The sequence below is a fragment of the Embiotoca jacksoni genome, unplaced genomic scaffold (assembly GCF_022577435.1).
Source record: "Embiotoca jacksoni isolate LCO1_2020_lvr unplaced genomic scaffold, fEmbJac1.0.p SCAF_11, whole genome shotgun sequence".
Lineage (NCBI taxonomy): Eukaryota > Metazoa > Chordata > Actinopteri > Embiotocidae > Embiotoca > Embiotoca jacksoni.
This window is the reverse complement of record NW_027185241.1, coordinates 6,879,790-6,893,078: the sequence shown is the minus strand read 5'-3', so window position 1 is coordinate 6,893,078 and position 13,289 is coordinate 6,879,790. Positions and strand designations below refer to the sequence as shown.

At 44.2% G+C, this 13,289-nt stretch overlaps 1 protein-coding gene across 1 annotated transcript in view; it reads right to left on the bottom strand.

The window, feature by feature from the left end:
* LOC138192120 (ephrin-A4) overlaps window positions 1–13,289 on the bottom strand; it is a 30,996-nt gene that overhangs the window by 12,002 nt on the left and 5,705 nt on the right. The window lies entirely within an intron of this gene.

The following is a 13,289-nucleotide window of genomic DNA, read 5'->3' as shown; positions in this document are numbered from 1 at the left end:
TAGCCAGGGAGTGTTGTTGAAAGTCAAATAGAGAGAACAACAATTCTTCATATGCTAATTAAGACCACTGAAGGGAGTTCAGTGTAAAATAAACTCCCTCTGCTTTCCACTTTCCCACACAGCACAGATAGACACAGGCGTGTAAAAACTTAAGCGGGCGTGCATGTGCATGTACAACCATGTCAGTCAAGGTTGAGTGGCTTTTGGCATAACAACAACTGTGGACAAGACAGCATCATTAGAACAGAAGAGCTGCATAATGTATGCTTCTTCAGACTGAAGAGTCTGACTTCCTGTCAGCTGCAGTATAAAGAGCTACCCATGTACAAACTAATAGGAGACAGAGAGGATGAGAGAGAGGCTGAGGGAAGGAGATGTAGGACAGAGTAACAGAGGTGAATTTAACATGAAGAAATAATTTTATGAATGACAAAGCAGGAGACAAGAAATGAGGAGAGAAACGTGCGACAAATGGACGGGAGGAGTGATGGAGATACATGAGAAGAGGCCCAGAGAAAGACAGAAGACTGAGGAGAAGAGAGTTGAGGAGACACGATGAAGCGGAGGTGGAACAAAAGAACAAAAAAAACAAAAAAAAGAATAAAGAGAAAAGTTGGATGAACAGGTGAAAAAAGTGGTGTAAAGAGAAAAGAAAGTAAAGTGTTTTAATTAGCGACCCCAGAGAGTCCGAGTGCAGACACACGGAGAGGAGAACAACGGAGTGGAAGAAGAGAGGAGACGGACTTTAATTGGTCTCTTCGCATGGAGCGCAGGAAAAAAAGAATGAGGGGCAGAAATGTGACTCGGGCAGAAAGTTCAGGTCCGTCAGTGGGAGTCTTTATAGAGGGGTGACAGAGCGGAGGAGAGAGGAAGGGAGTGCTGGGAGTCAGTGAAGGGGAACATGGGAGGGAAAAGGACCGTGGAATGGGGAAGGGGCGGTGGTGGTGTACGGCAGAGTAGTCTCAAGTTAAGTAGGTGGACAGAGAAGAGACCAAAAGAATGAATAAGGGGAGGAATGAGTGTGGAGAAGGAGCAGCGGGAGGAGGACGAGACAGAACTGATGAAAAGCAAAATGAAACAGATAGACATGACAGGAAGCAGGAGACTGAGGTGGTCCAGCAAATCTGCAGAGAGTATCAAAGATGGATGGAGCAATGAGAGCAGAAATGAGTGTCAGAGAGAACAGACCGTTGCTAAAAAACTGAAATAGAAATCTACGTTCTCTGTTAACTTGGAACCTGAATGTGGGTGGAATGGGTGTGTATTTTTGCGACAGATAATGGAGCAGAGAAGAGTGCATGTGTGTGTGTGTGTGTGTGTGTGTGTGTGTGTGTGTGTGTGTCCTGGGGAGGCAGGTGTGAGACTCTGGAGATGGGTCTCACCAAAGCTGCTTCCTGCTCAATAGCTACCGTGCAGAATTGGCAATCTATCAGCAGGACAGGACACCATCGATCAGGATCCCTTGCTCAGGACACACACACACACACACACACACACACACACACACACACACACACACACTCCCCTGATCAATACCCTCTCTGCGAATGCGTGCGTGTACGGCCATGTCCAATAGCTCTATTACCCGTGTGCGCTAATTACAGCTGAACAAAGGCACTTGATTGTCTGGTTAAGAGAACACTAAAGCACGCAAGCTAGCATGAGCATACCCCCCCCCCCCCTACACACACACACACACTTCATGCTACCTGTGGTGTTTTCTCAGGTCCCTCTGAGGCAGAGAGATGTTTACTTAGGTGCACCAGCTGTGGAAGCGTGTGCATGTAATAATATATGTATGCTGTGTCAACATGCTTCGCCCCCTGCTATGCATGTCATTCACTTCATGCTTCTTCTACGCTCCTCAGGTCCCGTTTCCCCCCCACCCAAACCCCACTACGCATTCCTCCTCACTCCCTTATTCTACTCCAGCTCCTCCCTCGTCTTTCCTCTTTTTGGATGACATGCACTCATCCCCCATCTATTCCTTCGGAGACTGCATTCCCTTGTTCTCTCCTTCCTATTTCTGACTTCTCTCTCCCCTATATTACCTCACCCCTACGCCCCGCAAGCCTCCAACCTCGGCCTGTGCCATATGCACGCCAGCAATTACAGAGTCGGTGTGCTGTACTGATGTCAAACTGTCAGCCCTTTTTTTTTTTTTTTTCCCCCCCTCTTCCCTTCCTTCCTCCCTCCCTTTCCCGTTTCTCTGGCCCTGGAAGGTTTGGGTACGCCCTAATTACACTCAGCATCCTCCCGTGCTGCCAGCCACCATGCAGCAGAGTGGTGACAGCACAGGGGCATCACGGGAGCACTGAGGAGCTGTGGGTGTCAGCGAACAGAGCGCTGGAGCAGCCTATCAGCGGGAGAATCCTCTGCAAGCAACACAGAGGATTGGTTGGGTCCAGTGCTGGAGAAGAGGGAGCGGGGCAAAGACAAAGAACAGCGCACCTACTCACTGCATTTAGGCACACGTGGGTGTCAGCGCACACACAAACACATGTTCACACACACCAGGACATAAAAGTACTTCAGGAGAATGAAACAACGCTCTATCCCTTATGCCTCACAGTGATCAGTGACACCTTTCTGAGGACTGGTGCAAGCTCCTGGTTGATAATGAGAAATCTCACAGAGGAGCCGAATCAAAAATAACATGCTGGGCTCTTCAATGGAAAACTTGAAAAGGCCAACATTTATCCCTTTATAATCACAGGAAATCGCATTAAAAATAAAATAAAAAAAAGCACATAGCTGATATCCTGCAGATGTGTCCATCTAAATGTGTGTGCACGCAGGGGCATATATATATATATATATATATATATGCACGTGTGTGTGTGTGTGTGTGTGTGTAGTTATAATGAAATGCAGGGGGTTTACTGTGGCAGAGACCTTTGATCCTTTAATATGAGAGAATAATTAAAGGAGCAACAATCTTGCAACACAGCTTCAGGAATACAGAACAGACACTCGATCACGCACAGCAGCTGCATACTACGCATCTTGAATACACCCGGGCACTTAAAATGTACTGCACATAAACATCGGGGATACAAATATTCTCCTACAATAAAAATGCTAATAATGTATGATGCACCCCAAATAAATGCAGGAAATAAATACTGTGTGTACAGTAGGTTTAATACACACTTATTTTTTTCTTGTGATGGTGTGCTAACCAGCCCACAGTAAAAGCCTTTTGGTTCCTTTTAGCGACAACGGGAGGCCGAAAAGCTCGGTCGAGCCTCAGTTTTTCCGCGGTCAGTCGCAGCAGGGCGACCGCTAACTCTGGGCTCTATGCTGACTGGGCACAGCACGCTGTGGTCACCCTGCCTTGGCTGGGCATAGCATGGCACAGTTTCAGCTGCTGTGTGGGTGCTATAGTAACACTAGTGATATGGGAGGATCTTTGGTGCTTTCTAGGAGGATGACAGGATGGTTGTGAAATGGCGTTGTTCACGTCAGTTTTTTTTTTTTTTTCTTCCGCATTACAGGCTGGGTGGGGATCACCGAATGATTAGAGATGAGTTTGTGCGAAGGGGGCAACGATTTCAATAAATAAATAAAAAAAAGTCATAGTGTTGACACACAAACATACCTCAATATTTTGGGTGTCACTGCCCTGTTTGTTAAATCCAACAAGACATCACATGGGCCAGGTCATACCAGCAATAATGTTATCGCATTTGAACGATGTAAAACTGTGCCAGGCTTGCTGTATAGTGCAATTTTGGTGAACTTTTGACACAAACAATTGTGATTTTGACCAGCTGCAACTTGTCTTGCCACTCTCAACCTTTGAGGGAAGAGAAAACCACAGTCATATTGTTTTGTTGCACCATAAACTTTAATACGAGCTACTCTGCCAGAGTATAAACTGGTCCATTAACTGCAGAGCTCGCAGGCGGTTGTGTCGCTGAAGTTGATGGTAAAAGTAAAGTCTCTGGGACAAACTGTTTGACGTTATTGTTCGTTCGCAACCGAGTCAGTTGGCGAGCTTGCTTGGTAGGCTGTAGTAGCTGGCAAATGCTAACATATTACTGGTTGTCTCACCGATTAGCAAAGCTCACGATATGATGACCCCCCCTCATGGAGATGTACTAATGTTTTATACGTGATGTCAAGGCACTTCATCCCAAAGAATTATGTGCAAACAATACTCGACATAGGTGTGACTGCGGGCAAGTAGTGAAGGGGGACGTCTTCCGTCTTCTCGTGAGTGAACAAATCTAAACACCCAAAACATTTACATGTGATGTTGGGCAGGTGAATACGTCCCGACTTGGGAAGCCTTTTATGGTAAGAGGTAGTGTACGGTTGGGAATAGTTGATGGAAAGTACGAGAGAAGTCATGACAAAATGAGCACAAAGATGTTACTCGAGGGAATGAGGTTGATAACCAAAGCGAGAGAAGAGTTTTTCTTTGAGGTCTACAAAGCTTCAGTGACCTCCTACTCCACAGGCTATCCTATTTTCAAAGGAAAAAAAATAAAAGCAGAATCATACAACCACGAGTTAGAGAATGAGAGGGACAGAAAGAGAGTTCATCTACTCCACACTTCTTCTCAGAGTTTACAAGCCCGGAGCCTTTTTTGTTTATCGCTTCCTCTCTCCGACTCGATCTTTCTCTACATGGATGTGAAATGGAACAGAATGAGGACAACCCCCCCCCCCCCCCGCCCCCTCCCCGTTCACCTAGCAGCCCCACCTCTCCGCCCCCCTCCACACTCACACAAAGCCATGCTGTGTCCAGAGCCCAAACACCAGTGTTGTGTCTAACCTGGTGCTTACTCCCCTCAACGCGCACAAACAAGGATGTCACCCCCCCACCTCTGACCATCTGGGGCCCCCCCACCACCGCGCCTGCCCAGCTGGCTAAAAAAAAAAAATCCTTTTACAACCCCCTTCCCACCTCCCACCCTCGAGACTCTGCAAACCCCGCCTCTTTGGATTCCCGGTGTCGTCAAACTGTGGCCAAAGATGGTGATCAACAGCTCCTGACAGAGAGGAAAGAGGGACTTAAGGGGAACAAGCTGTTGTGCTTATCTACTCCTTCCTGTTTGGTATGCCTATGAGTGTGCGAGAGTGTGTGTGTGTGTGTGTGTGTGTGCGCGCATCTTTGCTTCCTTCAAGGTCAGCAGGAAGTGTATCTCTTCTTAACACCAGACCTTTTGCTTTCTTTTCATTGACTCCTAATCTCGACATGTGGATGGTATGTGAACTTTCTTGCGACAGTTTCCCGTCTCCTGACTCGATCTGTGTTTTTTTCCTTACATGCGAGTTCTGACCACTAAAATGCATGAAGGCTGTCCACATCTTCTATGCAATTTCCTGGGGGAAACCCATACGCCATCAGACAAAGCAAATGCTTTTGTTCTCATAAATAAATGAAGAATACGAGTACATGTTCACACACATAATGCAATGCATTATACAGTGTGAATATGAATTTGGTGTGTAAGTGTGGGTCACTATGGCTGTATGTGTATAACCTAGATGGAATGATTGGTTGCACGTATCTTGCACCAGAAGGCACGGGGCATTCAGACCACTACACTCCTCATTCAAACTGTGTAGATCAGCAGGCTGGACCCACACCACCTATCAATTTACAGACACATAAACACACACACACACACACACACACACACACACACACACACACACACACACACAGGCGCGCACTGCTTCAGGCCAAAAGGACTCTGAGCCTCAGGTAAAGACAGACCCTATTTTCTGCCTGTTATGGCATAGGTCCTCCTCAGTGTGTGTATGTGTCCATTCTGTGGGACTCAGCAGCACAACAGGATGTATAGCCACGGCCAGCAGAACTGAGGAAAATTGCACGATTCAGACCCGCCGGACCCATCAGTATGGAAACCAATTCATCGGGACCATTTTGATATGGCTGCAGTTCTGCAGAAGCCATCATCCCCTTCTGTGGCAGAGCTCTCTCATGCATAGGCACCACTCTCCATGTGTGGTCTAGTATGAGCTTAAAATAGGCTTTCCAGTGACTTTTCTGGAAGGTATGAAATTACTGTCCACAACATAAATGGACAAGAGTGTGGTCTCGCCGTCTATGGCTTGTTTTTATTTTCGCCGCTTGACCAGAAACGTTGCCTCACGGCAGCCACCAGCACTGCAGCAGCTATAAGTCTGATTTGACGTTCTCACCTGCTCTGCCTGGAAGCGGCCACACTCTAGAAATTAGTGCGAGGGGAATAAAAGGGCATAAGATGAAGAGTTTAAGCTCTCATGCAGAGAAGAATGACGGGTAAAAAGTGAGTGCAGCGAAAGAAATGTGCATGGGCGAGAGCGAAGTGCGCGTACGGTGAGGGGTGTGCAAGGGGGTAAATAAGGTCAGACGTGCTGTTGCCAGGACAACAACCAATCTGGTGCTGGGATTGGTGCCAAGCCAATGCCCCACCCATCCATCCTTCGTTCCATCCATCTTTTTCTTGCATCCCTCTGTCGGACAGCCTAAACCTCAGAGTAATGAGTGCTCTCCATGTTCCTGCAGTCTAAATGGAGCTGCAGCATAAATACAGGGCTGATTTGTACAGGTGCCAGGCTCGTATACATAAACTTGAATACAGCTACAGTACCTCACCGCTCCGACAGCGTACGAGGAGGGCGGTGGGGGGTAGGACGGTGACAATGATGGGTATACAGAAAAATCCATGATTCAAACTATTTATGAAATCTATCAAAGTGTATTTCCACAAAGTGGCAGCCGGGCTGATCCACTGTGTCAACATCATTTGTCTCACGTTTATGTACTAACGTTGCTGCTTGGACCCTTCTGACTCACACAGTGCCAGAGCAGATAAATCTATCTAAATAGAGCAAATTAATGTTAACATTATGACAAAAAGCACTTATATTAAGGTTGATATATAGGGTTAATAACAATGGACTGCATGGTGGTAAAAATAGTAAAATAGAGAACTGGGCAATTAAACAATAGGAATTAAAGATGAGTAAAGTAGAAGAAAAGAGTTGGCTTTGTACCTGTATCAGTTATAAGTAATACAAAAAAAAAATATTACAAAATGAAAATTTAGTTTAGCATGTTGGGCAAAGATGATTTGACAACTTTGGAGGCGACGTCTGCTTTGAAAACTATTAAGGTTTTGTTGCCAAGCCACTTTCGTACACATTAAATGCTGCAAATTGGCATTCAATCAAGTACGACCCGTCTTTGCTTGCAATTATGATACATCATGCTTTTTCCATTAGCTGCTCTTGTCATTTTTCACTTCACATAAGACATTTTTAGTAACATCTTGTAGATTTTGTTCTTGATTTCTTGTTTTCCTTCCAGAGTTCATCTTAACAGTATATGCTCTACACTCTCATCTATTATTTAACTATACTTAACTACACTTATCTGTATCCCAGGTCTTTCAGCCCACCTGTGTAAGTGGGTTAAGGAGGACATGCAAGCAACACCCTTTAAGACGCACGCCCACATAGACACACATTTACTCGGATACACTTGCTGTAGTGAAAAGGGTGCTCGTAAAGCAAATACACTCAGCCAATAAATCAGACTTGGCTTTGAGAATCCATCATTTACAAAGTGGGTCACACTTCTGATGCTGCAGACACTCTTTCTTTTCCATTCGTGTGCTCTGTTTTTATCTCTCTCTCCATGATGTGAAGGTCAATGCTGGATAGGCAGCATTTATCCCAGGTGTGCATTCCCTCTCGCTTTCACCTGTGTCTGATTATTTGGTGGTTGTAAGCTGAGGAATGGCCGGTTCCTGGGCTAGAGCTGTCCTTGAGTCCGTCAGACAGACAGGCACACACAGTTAAGAGATGTCAAGGAAACCTGCCCTAATACGCCAAAAGGCCTGAATTATTTAAACAGACGGAAGGAGAGGAAAGGAGAAGATGGCAGCGAAAAAGATTGGAGAGGCATAAGAGTTAAGGAGTAAATAGAGTAAAGCTGGCCACTTTCAGCCCCTCCGACTCCTGGTGAACTTATTTAAAAACTTCTATACTTGGTTTCACTCCCATCTGCTGTTTTCCACCCTATCTTCAGCAGTTCTCATTTCCTTCTCAAGTCGGTATGCCTACACCTTCTCATCCGCTCTTCCCTCCACTGCTTCTTCCACCACCATTTTACCCACTTCGCCCTCCCTTCCTCCCTCCTTCTCTCTGTCTTTCTCTCTGTTTATCTAAGCACTTTCACGGTCACTGCTTTGGAATCCCAGGAGTCTAAACTGCCCCCTTCCCTCTCCCTCTCAGCCGATCCATGCCTCCCTCTCCCTCTCCATCTTTCTCCGTCACAACGGTTAAAATTCATATCGCTCTGTGCGTCGGGGGTATGGAAGGTCCCCTTTATTCCCCCTCAAGGCAGCCAGCTTTGTCCTGTTCTAGTCACGCACAGCAGCCTAGCTGCCCCGCCCTCACACACGAGCACATATTCACACCAGCGGTAGGACACTGACACTGATGTCTAATACCTATCGAAAGAGCTAAGAAATAAAATGTATGATTGTTTTTTTTTTTTTTTTTTTAAGTCTGCATTGTGCGTTTGAGTGGGGTTAGGTTTAGGCCCTTGAAGGCTTCTGAATCGGTGTCATTTATAAACTAAATATTGAGCTCTCGTATACCATCTTAAATGAGTGAAATAAAATTCATGCCTCTGATATTTGTGTTGATATAACTGGATGGCATGATGTGCCTTGAAGTCAGATGGCCCTGAATTTCTTAGAAAGGCCAGTTGAGTTCCACAACACTGATGAAAGGTTCAGACACAATGAGAGGGAAAGGGGGGGGGGTGCAGAGAGGAAGGAAGTGGCGAGGGTCAGGCGGAGAGGTGCAGACGCTAGTCTAGCACAGTGCCAACAACAGCCTGACACTCAACTGGGATTATCTGATTAATTTGGGATTAAAGATGACTGGTCACTGCTTTAAGTAATGAACCACAATGACCCAAAATTACAAGATTAACACAAAGGAGGTACGGCATGTGTGACTGGTGGCGAGTGGTTTTCTTTAGAAGAATACAAAAATCACTCTAAATCCGAAGCAAACTAAGCAAATACCACAAATGCCAGTATAATATCTACCTCTGATGAAGAGAACTGGTCTGAAAGCAAATCCATCTGGATTGTAATGTAAATCAATGTAAAAGAAAAAAAAAAAAAGAGAAAAAGGAGTGAGTAAGGAATTTTGTGACTTTTCATGACTATGCAATTGTCACTGTATAGAAGAACACAGATTAATTCCACCATCATAAACACGGAGCGTCTGCTCCAGTGTTTTGAGAAGCGCACAGCGTACAGGAACTCCATTTCCAGCTGAATAGGGGAGCAATGAGATTCATGAGTTCTCCTGCTACAAGGCCATAGCTATGGAGATTTGGGACAAGCCATTCCCCCCCCCCCCCTCTTCCATTCAGCACAAAATACAACCACATACTCCGGATGCTCTCAGACTGTAAATTACAACCATCTGATCATTGGTGATGAATTTAACAAAACATACAGTGATGGCAACCAATTCGCAGGAGACACAGATCAAGCTGAGCATTATTGCACACCCAAAAATCATGTGGTACTGGTTATTGCAACAAAAATAGCACATAAATATGCTGGCACACGTACATACATACCTAAACCATATCTCATCATCTTACTGTTAGCCTCAAAGAATCCGAGCGCTGGCATTTTTAAATATGCCTGTGATAGATTATTTTGTTCTTCTTTTTTTTTTTTTAAACTTAAGGTACAAACAGTTGTGTAACAAAAACCAGAAAGCAGCGTCAGTTCTAAAAGGAGTGCGATTCCTACTCAGGGTCTCCCCAGGGTCCGAGCAGCCATGTTTGAGTGTGTGTGCAGGCAGAGCAATGGTACTCTTGGCAGTGTGTGTGTGTGTGTGTCTCGGTACGACACCTGTATACAAGCCTGCGTCACGGCGTGTGTGCGTGTGTGCGACAGAGCCCCTGCGTGGGTGTGTGTGTGTGTGTGTGTGTGTGTGTGTGTGTGTGTGTGTTGGAGGAGGCAGGGTTCGCTCCTCACGCCTTCGTGTGACAGTGATAGTAATACCTGCTGACATCCTTTCTTCCCTCTCTCCCTTTCTCCTTATCCCTCCATCCCCGGGGGCCTTCCTGAGCTGTTTTGGGAGTTGAAATCTGTTGACTCTTTCCCTACCATCCTTCTCCTTAACGCATTCTCCATCCCTCACTCCCTCCACTGCAGGTCTAATGTTTTTACCATCTCTAGGGGCTGACGAAAAAACCCAGCGCAGAGGCAGTGTATATATTCATTTTTGGTGTGTGTGGTATGCCAGCGCAAAAAAGAAACGGAAGCGAAATGTGTGTTTCACATCATTGGGGGCTGGAACGTTAGCTGTACAACCATACTTTGGGGAGGCAATGCCAAAATAATATTAGTTTTCTTTCCACCATGGAAAAGCCTCCCAAAATCATACAGCAGATTCAAAATATCAACATAAAGTGCAAAATTTGTCATGTGAGCTATCGCCTCAGGAAATCCCAAAGTACAGGATAAAAGGGTAAATAATACTAATTGAGAAAAGTGACAAAGTGTTAAAAAGATACAACCGACAAGAGTATACACCCTATAAATACACACATGTTCGCATCCCTTCAGGTGTTTTTATTCTATCCAAGTGTCTCTTTGTTGTGCTAAAGTGTAGAGGAGCTATACTTTCTCGAAGGTTTATTTGTCTATAAAGTTTGTTCTGGTGTGAAGATGGCTGGAGCCACCACCGTTCTGCGGGTTTCTGGGTTAGCGGTGTGCCATATCGCATCGTTCACAATAATATCAGTGTTATTTTCAATACGATAAAAAATATTCATATTGCAATATTGCAGTATTCTGACTTGATGTAATGACGCCATACTGTTAACAGCGTAACTTCTAGCATGGCTACAAGCTGCTTTATTTTATACAGAATCCGAATTTTACTCTAGTTCTTTAGTTTGTCAACTCCAACAGAAACTAAAACAGGTGTTTAGTTTTAACTGAATATTAGAAGGCAAACTTTTATATTTATGCTGGTATATATAACCATAACACTTATTTGTTGTTACTGTATGTTTTTGTAATTAATAATAACATTTTTATTTGGTCATGTTATCAATAATATCGTTATTGCCGAAATACCCTGAAATATCATGATACTATTTTAGGGACAAATCTCCCACCCCTATTCTGGATACACACCATCTTACTCAAGATAAACTGTCCTGCTACAGTATGTGTACAAAAATATATTTTTTGGCATGTCAAAGAAAATATCTTACATAAGATAAACCTGAGAACTTACTTATGTCAGCTTAATATTATTTAAGGATTGTACCATTTCCTTTAGGGAATGCAGGCCTGAAAATTCTATTTAAAATACGATTATTTTGCATCCTTCCTTATCCCTTCCCATGGCAACGTGCCAGATCAAATTATTATTACGGGCGATAATCAATAAAACACATTTATATCATTTCACTGAAGACCATCACTTTGTAGTTTTCTACAGACACTTTATCACTTGCAGTTAAGCCTGCGAACAGATTTAGTGCGTCTTTACTTTAATCCACTGACATATTGCACCTGTTAAAGTTAACATGTGAATATTAAACAGAGACTTTAAAAACATCACCCCCACAGACATTTACATCACTGTGTCTCCAAATCTTTTGACTTTTCTTGACTATTGACTGGCTACTTCACAAGAGATTCACTACCAAGGTCAAATACTAACTAGATGTTTAAAAATTCATGATAACACCTTGGAGGGTTTGCTTAAATTTTTTTTTCAAATTCAGCACCAAAATTATATCAATAAAGTCAGAGCAATTCATGCACAGTTATCATGAGCGTGTCCTATCTGCAGCTGATGAAAGCGACACTCATTTAGTGACTAAAACAATTATTTCACAAATTAAATTCATATTAATCACAGCAATCACTAGGAAATGTAATGGCAGAAGCTGTTGTATAGTAAATATAATCTGTAAGAAAAAATAGAAGAAAAAAAAACTGCCTTTAGAGTGACTGTCCTTAAGCACCTTTGAAGAGTGGGGATATGATGGCAAACATGTCTCAGTGTCCTCCTCGCAGTGAGCACCTTGTCTGGTACAATAATCCAGGTTCCTGCTACAGCCTTTTGCTCTGCCTGGGTCAATACTAATTCAATTTCTGTCTCAGGGAATTCCCAGGTTGCCTCTTGGCAGGATTTCTGAGCCGAATGGAAGAGCATTGTGCGAGGTTACATGTGCATGGGAGTGTGTGTCTGCCTCTTTCTGCCTGCACGCATGTGTGTGAGAAACTCTAATATGCACATATCGGCTAAACAACAAACAGATCGCTTTGTGTTGGTCAAGCTAAAATTAGCAGTGTTTCCCACAGTTTACATATTCTTTTGCACCAGTTTAATTGCCGTTTTGTGTGTCAAAGGAATACATAGTTCACCTGACACCTCCAACAATGACAGCTCATTGTGTGCAGTGAATGAACGAATGAATGCGCTCCCGCTCAGAGCTCACCAACGGCCCTTAACTACTATAACCAGCCTCTTCACACACATACGGCACAGCAGCCATTTTGTGCCAAAGCCAGGCTAACTGTGCCAACTGAGCTGCAGACATCACTAAACCTCATTTCATTCCACAGCTGTTCCACCCCACTTGGAGACATTCACACAATTCAACTTATTACAGCTTAATGCAACCTAATATTGATGTATGTGTGTACACAGAGAAACAGGGCAGCGTGCGGAAAGAAATTGGGAAAGAGATGGGTCCATATGCAGTCTTGCGATAATGCGAGAAGCCAGTGATAATATCTGGGTGTTAAATTGGCATCGATTGACTAAATATCCTGACCAGGAGGAGGGAGCGGCCGTCCTTTCATGCTTGTACACCAGGTCTGCTCCGACGGCTCCAAGCTGCACTGTGACTATCTGATCCATTTTAACACAGATGTTCTCGCCGCCAGGCCTCTGCCCAAACCTCATTTTCAACACAGTGTGCTTGAGTCTTCCTGTGCATGTGTATCTCACCTTTCACTTCAAATGCAAGGATTATTTTTGTTGTGCAACGATTATGTTGGTATCATTCTGAGGGATAATATATCACTAAACAGTGAAATGAAGGATTACTGATTTCACACAGATGCATGCATGAAAAAAGAAGGAAGCAGTGTCAGTAGTAACCTGGAAATGTTTTTGCAAAGATTCACTTGAAATAGTCGATGAAATGAGGCCACGTGACATTTTCGAGCAAAAGACTTGGTTGCACAAGACTCTAT